Genomic DNA, 8,200 nt, shown 5'->3' on the forward strand with positions numbered 1-8,200 from the left:
CTCCTGGGGACCCCAGAAAGGAGCACAGATGTTGAGACATCTTGATTTTAGCCCAGTGACACTTGTGTTGGATTTCTAGCCTACAGAACTATAAGATGACAAATTTGTGTTGTTGATAACCACCACGTTTGTGGTTACTTGTTATAGGAGCAATATAAAACAAACACAACTTCTTAAATATGACCTGGAAATGACCTCTCTCTTCCACCTTCCCCCTAGTCCAAGTCACCTAGACTCCTGCAAGAGCCTCCTCAGGCATCCTTCCTCCCCTAACCCCTGCAATCAACTGTCCGCCAGAAACCTAAGTGGTCTTTTGTTTTTCATCTTCTTATTTTGAAATAATTTCAAACAAGTAGAAAACTTGCAAGAGAAATACAAGAATTCTCCTGCCTTCATCACCCATATCCATCCATCGCCATCACTGTGCCACATTTGCTTGGTCATTCTCTCTCTCTCAGATCATGTCCACCCCTACTTAAGCCTCCAATGGGTTCCCTGCCTTGCCCTCCTCCTCATAGCCAGTAAAGGTGGATGTTGCCAGGCCCAGCCCACCTTATCCTGTGTTCGCTGTGCTCAAGGCACACCGCCTGTTTCTGGGGCCTCCCTCCACTGTCCTCTGGCTGTCATCTGTGTGCCTCGGCTCTAATGTCATCACCTCCCAGAACCTTTCTGTGATCATTCCACTAAAGCAACCTCCTACTCCACCATCAGCTGCTCTTTATAGCGTTACCCTATTCATTTTTTTTAACAGCATTTACCAGGCTCTGATACCATCCCATTCATTTACTGACTGCTTGTTTATGTGTTCATTCACTCCCTGGTGTGTAGCTCTTTGGGCAGGACTCTGTCCACCTCTTACCCTGAATTTCTAAAATAGCACCCAGTACGTAGTAGTTGCTCAACAAATATCGATGGACTGACTGATTTTCTGTGACACACCACTGATTCTTTTTGGCAGATCCAATTGTTTACAGGTGTGCATCTTTTCTTAAGGGCAGGCAGGATTCTTTCATTTTGAAGTTCTCTCCTCTCAGGGCTGGGCACACGACAGGACCCCATCTGAATGTTGGGGGATTTTCGTTGAAAGCGCAAGTTCCTTGGTGTGGAGGGCCTTCCTGCCTTCCCCACACACCACCCTAACATCCAGCTCTGTAATCAAATGCACCCCCGATGGAGGCCCTGGGTCATAAGAATGCCTTTCTTCTCCCTCACTGTTTTTCTTTTAGATTTGTCTAAGTGCTGTTAACTTTCTCATCTTGTCTGTTTCCCTCATCTCTGTTGTGGGGTAAACACACAGAGAGCATTAGCCGCATTTGATGGACATGAAACTGAAGCAAAGGCAAGTTAGGTGGCTTGCCCAAGGTCACACAGGTAATTAACAGCAGGACAACTCCCCTGATCCCTAGCCTGGTGCCTTCTCCTTCAGACCACAGAGCAGCAGCCCCTTGCCCCTCCCCTCAGGGACTGAGGAGCCCAAACCTGATATTATGGGCACAAAGCTTTTAGCAGATAAGTGGAGGGCAGGAAGCTGTGTGGTTAGGTGAGCTCTGGGTATGTGTACGTCTAATTGCTGTTCATTTCCTTTCCTTTCATTCACAGAGTCATTCATTCACTCAGGCAGACACTCATTCACGAGGCATTCACTGAGCACCTCCCACCTCCTCGGCTTTCTGCTTGGCATAGAGGAGGATGCTGGGGAAGGAGGCAGGGGCCTCACAGGAGCCTATTCTCAGACATGGGAGACCCAACTCACATACAGGAGGCGATGAGGTAGGATTTGGAGACCCCGTTCTGGCAGGAGTGGCATTGACTTCTTTCAGATGAATGGAGGAACTCAGCACAAAGCTGTGAACAGCCACAAAACACTCACACTGGGATTGACTCCCTCCATGCAGGTAACTACCCCCAAGCTCCCTGCTGCTGTCTTCTCTAATAAGATAACCCCTTCCCCTACCCTACTCCCCCACCCTCTGGGGATGGGCTGAGCTCCCCTACCTACAGAACTTCCCCCGCAGTGCCCAGTCCCCAGGGAGGGACTGAGTATTGACCCAAACCTGTGCAATCAGGATCCTTTCTCAGGTTTAAAAGCCATATGTGAGACAGGCAGCTCTGTTTCTGGGCTGGGGGGTAGCTGTGCTCACTGAAAAGGAGGGAGTATGATTATAAACCTACTATGCTCAATCTCCTACCTCCATTCTTCAATGACAACTTACATTCCATAACTTTCTGATCACTTTCCGTAAGGACAATCCTGTTCAGTTCAAAGTATAACTTCAAGTTCAGTTTGAACAACATCTCTTTGCTTCTCCCCAGTGCAGTCTGAGAAGGACCCCAACTCTCTTGAGGGTTGTCTGGGGCAAGGATGATAGGGATATGGGATTGGGGAGGAGGAGGCTGGCCAGGCTCTGAGAAAACCCAGGTCCCTTCCCTCCTCAGTGTCCAGCTCCTCCAGGAAGGTCCCAGGGAGACAAGTGTCCCTTGGGTGCTATAGGTGCTGGGGAGTCCTCTCTCTGTTGGCTCTGTTGTTTCTCTATTGACCCCTGGTAGGCCAATAATGCCTCAGCCACAACCTTCCAGCTGCTGCTCTCCCATGGGCCCTCATGTGAGTTCCCATGGGTTCCTGAGGGGCCTCTCAATGCCCAGTTCTCTGACCTGGGAGTGTCGGCTGGCTCTGAGTTCCAGGTCTTCCAGCCCCTCCAGTTCATTACTCCAGGGGGAAGGAGGGGTTTCACCTCCCAACCTCCCACTGCTGGGACCTCACAGTTGGAGAGACAAGATATACCCATGTGAAACGAAATGATTCCCTCCCCTCCCCTCCGCTCCCCTCCCCTCTCCTCCCTTTCCTTTCCCCTCCCCTTTCTCTTCTCCTGTCTCTCCTCTGTTTCACTTCTCTTTTCTCTCTATCCCTCACCCATCTCTCCCCCTTACTTTGTAGAGCTGAATTCATCAGAGTTGCCTTCAAAGCTGTCCCCAAACACTTCCCTGGCCTGTTCTCTGTGATCATGTGGTTCTTCATCTTCATTTATCTATTTGAGTATTAAGAAATAGGAGGAGTGACATCCTTGAGTTTGGAGTTTTATTGGGGAAGTAAAAATAACACAGATACAACAATCAGGGACCCAGATAAGGTGACACCACATCGTGTGCTTCCCTGAATATAGCAGACAGACAGACAGACAGTGCAGATCACAAGGTGGTTGCTAGACCCAGGTGGCCTGAGTTCAAGCCTAGCATCACCATGAATGAGCTGTGCAAGTCGGTGAGATCATCTTACCTCTGTGCCTCAGTCACCTTCCCAGTAACAGGAGTGATAACAGCACCTCCCTTGCATCTTTTTTGTGAGCATTAAGTTAGATAATGTATGAAAAGCACTGAGAACAGAGCCTGGCACATAATAGCTACTCAATAAATAGATGATAATGATGTGCAGTGAAGGGCAAATATGGTTAGGGTCGTAGTTGGTTGATTCTGTGCCGAGTGAACTTGCCATGACTGTCTGTGGGGAGGGGAGCTGCCACCAGAGGGTAGGGACAGAGCCCCTGGGTGGTTGGGGCAGATGTGCCACCCTCTCCCAGAGAATTGGGGATGCCAGGAACACCTTTCCCTGCAAAAGGGCCATCTGGCCTCAGTAGTCCAGTTGGGGAAAGTGCCCAGGGAGTGCAAGCAGCAGGAAGGCACTCTGGTGGCAGTGGCAGTGGTGGCCAGCAGTGGGCATGACAGTGGGGGTGTCAGCTCTGGCTCCATGCCCAGGATCTGAGGTATGGAGGGGTGGGGAGCCTCCCACGAGGACTCAGGACAGCAGCTGCAGGGGACACAGTGAGAACTCCATTAGCAGTGGCTGAGGACCGCCCTGCCCTTGCAGGACTCCTGGGCATAGGGAGCTGACATGGCATGGCCCTGTCTGGAGGAGCCTGGCCTTAGGATGTTTCTTGACATTAAATATTTTCTATGATTACCTGAGTCTCAGAAAGATATCCATCTTGCCCACAGTACATGAGAGGGTGAGGCAGAGCCAGGTCTGGAACCCAAATCTTCAAACCAAAGTGCAATCTAAGCCTCCTTCACCCCCAGGAGGTAAAGCTGTCTTGGATAACAAAAAACAGTAGACAGGGGTAGCGCTACAGGCCAGGATGGCAAACTGTGCAGGCATCCCAGTGCCCGCCAGTCCCCAGAGCTGTGGCTCTGCAACTGCATGTGTTTATGGAGGCACCACCACTCCCCGGGCGCAGCTCTGGAGAAAGCCAGCCCGCAAAGCTTCCCACAGCATCTGCCAAGAATACACCCGACATAATAATTTCTTTGACCTCCACCACATGAGTTTCTGAAAAGAACAAAACAGCATCATTCCCTGGCATTTACAGTTTAAACCTTTCCTATTCAAGTTTCTAACAAAAAAAGCCACCAACCCATTCTGGCCGTGATTAAAATTCATAGGCTTGCTGCAGAGAACAGATGCAGAAGCAATTTTAGGCCAGTCATATCCCAGGTCTGCAAAATTAATTTGACAGGTTTGCATTAAAGCACTGATCAATATCCACTTTAGAGCAGCAGAGGCTAACTGAGAAAAAATAAGTGACCGGAGTGTTACCAGACGAGAAAAAATGAATCTTTGAGACTTTTTTCCCTCTAAGCTTGCACCTACATCAGAAGTCCTGACCTCAATCCATTGATCGGCTGCAGTTAACATGACAAAAGGCCCAGCAGATAGACCGTCTCAGCCTACCAGGGAACAATCACCCGGATACACTAAATGTTTGACGGAGTGACTAGACTACAGAATTAGTCTTGGCTTTCTGAGGTCGGCCACCAGCCCGGTCTTACTGAATCCTCCCCCTCCCTCCCTTAGAGCCATTTGCAGAAGCTCAACTTTTCCTAAACTTTCCTACAGATGGTGTAGGGATGTGGTCCAGGGAAGGTGGGAACTGGCTCAATTCAGCCACCAAGAAAAGGAGGCAATGAAGTCCAAATCTTTCTTCACACAGCACTTTAAAATGGAAGCACCAAGGCTGGCATCAGCAGAGTCCTTCAAAGAATTTGATTCAGTGGAGGCCAACTCAACAAAATAGAAAGCCCCAGATGGATGGCCATTGCCTGCACCTGGCGAGAAATGAGCTCCAGCTGGCTATTCTACTTTTAGCATCTTCAGGTGTATAAGGGATGTAATTTAAATTCAGAGCATCTGCTCCTAGGCCTGCTTGCTTTCCTGCCCTCTCTCCTATCACACAGCCAGGTCACATGTTGGCAATAATTCAACAAATCAAAGATGAGCACCCAGTAAGAATGGAACCTTGGTCAGGCACTGGATACACAGGAAAGAGCACCTCCCTGGGATCTGCATCAAACTCTCACCTTCTCTGTGAGTGTCTTCCTAAGGGAAGTTGAATATTTCCTTTCCCAGCTCACTCATCTGCTGGGACCCATGTCATTCAGCACTTGGCTAATAAAGTGAGCCGCAAACACAACTACAGATGCAATTTAAACTTTTCTAGTAGCCATATTTTAAAAAGTAAAAAGAAGCAAGTGAACTTAATTTTAACAGTATATTTTATTTAACCCAATGTATTGAAAATACTATCATTTCAACATAGAATAAATATGAGCTTTTCCTGTGGCAGCATCCGACGTGAGAGGAGTGTGGTTGTGTCCTCTCTCCGCCATGGCATGTGCTCGCCCACTGATATCGGTGTACTCCGAAAAGGGGGAGTCATCTGGCAAAAATGTCACTTGCCTGCTGTATTCAAGCTCCTATTCGACCCAGATATGTGAACTTTGTTCCACCACCAACTTGCGCCATAAACAACAGACAGGCCCTACGCTGTCAGTGAATAAGCAGGTCATTCAGACAGTGCTGGAAGTCTTGGATTACTGGCAGAGCTGTGGCTCGATATTCCCAGAGTTCGAGGTGGTGGGACTCACCGCTCTCCGGCCAGGGATGCTTTGTGGAATACATGGTGTCATGGAGGCGAATGTTTGCACCAACCAAAAACCTGGCGCCGTTGGCATCGTAGAAACACAACCCAAAAACGATATGCCATCTGTTCTGTCCTGGTGCCCGCCCTACAGCCACTGGTCATGTCATAAAGGTCATAAAATTGAGGAAGTTCCTGAACTTCCTTGGTAGTGGAAGATAAAGTTGAAGCTACAAGAAGGACCAAGGAAGCTGTTTGCTCCTTAAGAAAACTTAAAGCCTGGAAGATATCAAACAAGGTCTATGCCTCTCAGCAATGAGAGCTGGCAAAGGCAAAATGAGAAACCGACGCGTATCCAGCGGCAGGGGGCCGTGCATCATCTATAATGAGGATAATGGCACTCATCAAAGGCTTCCGAAATATCCTGTAATTTATCTGCTAATGTAAGCAAATGAACATTTGAGCATTGCTCCTGGTGGACACGTGGACGTTTCTGCATTTGACTGAGGAGGGCTTTCCGGAAGTTAGAATGAATTGTATGGCCTTGGCGTAAAGCCGCTTCCCTCAAAGTACTACAATCTTCCCATGCACAAGAAGATTAATACAGATCTAGCAGAATCTTGAAAAGCCCGGGAGATCGCAAAGAAGCCTCGAGCACACCACGCAAGAAGATTCATCGCAGGTCAAGAAGAACCCACTGAAAAACCTGGAATCATGTTGAAGGCTAAACCCATATTGCAAAGACATGCCTCGGAATAGCTTCTTCGCCAGGCCAGGGAATCAACAAGCTGCCGGTGGATAAGGCAGCGCTGCAGCGCAGCAGCACTTAGAAGCCAAAATCAGGATTGAGGAAGGCGGCAGTTGCAGGCAAGAGGCCTGTGGTAGGTAAGAAAGGAAAAGGAAGGAAAGAAGGCTGCTGTTGTGTGTTAAGAAGCAGAAGAAGCCTCTGGTGGGAAAAAAGGCAGCAGCTACCAAGAAACCAGCCCCTGAAAAGAAGCCTGCAGAAAAGAAACCTACTACAGAGGAAAAGAAGCCTGCTGCATAAACTCTTAAATTTGATTATTCGTCACATCATTTTGGACAGCTTCTCTTGAATAAATACCTGATCTTACAGGCAGTGAGAAAAAAAACAAAAACAAAACAAAACAAAACAAACAAACAAAAAGAATAAATATGAAAATGTACTAATTAGATATTTGGCATGCTTTCTGTTTTGGTTCTTACAGCACATTTCTGTTTAGTCTTACAGCACATTTCAGTTTGGACTGGCCATATTCCAAGTACTCAATAGCCGCAGGTGCCTAGTGGCTGTCCTGCTGGAAGGGATAGAGACAGAGACTAACAGTGCTCAGTCTGGGTTTCATTGCTGACATCCATAGGTAGGGACCTCATCCTATCCTTCCTGACTCCCATCCTCCTAATCCCTGACATTAAGGTTATTTAACTCTCATTCATACCACCAGTTGTTAAATAATTTGTTGTTAAAGGAGATGTCACAGTAAATATTTGACATGGAGAGTCCAGTGGAGGATATGGCCATGATCTCACATGGATGCAGGCAGTGGGCAGGTTGTAGACTCCCTGGGGTCAGTGGCATGTCCTGGCCCTCCATTTGTCATGGTACTAGAACAGTGCCTGGCCCCTAGAGCAGGGATCCCCAACCCCTGGGCCATGGACTGGTACTGGTCTGTGGCTTGTTAGGAACTGGGCCACACAGCAGGAGGTGAGGGGTGGGCAAGAGAGCATTACAGCCTGCGCTCTGCCTCCTGACAGATTGGTGGTGGCAACAGATTCTCACGGGAGTCCTATGAGAACTGTGCATGCCAGGGATCTAGGTTGCATGATCCTTACGAGAATCTAATGCCTGATCATCTGAGGTGGAACAGCTTCATCCTAAAACCATCCCCTACCCGCTGTCCTTGGAAAAACTCTCTTCCATGAAACTGGCTCCTGGTGCCAAAAGGTTGGAGATCACTGCCTTAGAGGGTCCATCATTATTTAACAAATTTAAATTATTTATAAATAACTTACCACATGCCAAGAACTGCCCTCAGCATTTAATAAGTATTAACTCGCTTAATCCTCATAACAACTCTATGAGGTGGATGTTGTCACAACCCATTTCACAAATAAGGAAATAGATGAGATTTAGGTGATTGCCCAAGGCCTTACAGCTGGTAGGCGGCAAAGCAGGCTTTTAATCCAGCAGCCAGGCTTAGAGTCCGTGCCCTTCACCCCGCTTCTGTCTGCCTCTTTTTCATATTCACTTACGTTCAAGATACATGAAGGCA

At 48.1% G+C, this 8,200-nt stretch overlaps 1 pseudogene across 1 annotated transcript; it reads left to right on the forward strand.

Moving 5' to 3' along the window:
- The first annotated feature begins 5,656 nt into the window (after window positions 1-5,656).
- Window positions 5,657-6,968, forward strand: LOC108519601 (60S ribosomal protein L4 pseudogene; annotated as a pseudogene). Its single transcript, XR_001882669.1, has 2 exons — window positions 5,657-5,817; window positions 5,931-6,968. The product of XR_001882669.1 is annotated as a 60S ribosomal protein L4 pseudogene (transcript).
- Window positions 6,969-8,200: the final 1,232 nt, after the last annotated feature.

Source organism: Rhinopithecus bieti, unplaced genomic scaffold, assembly GCF_001698545.2.
Source record: "Rhinopithecus bieti isolate Rb0 unplaced genomic scaffold, ASM169854v2 scaffold_48776, whole genome shotgun sequence".
Lineage (NCBI taxonomy): Eukaryota > Metazoa > Chordata > Mammalia > Primates > Cercopithecidae > Rhinopithecus > Rhinopithecus bieti.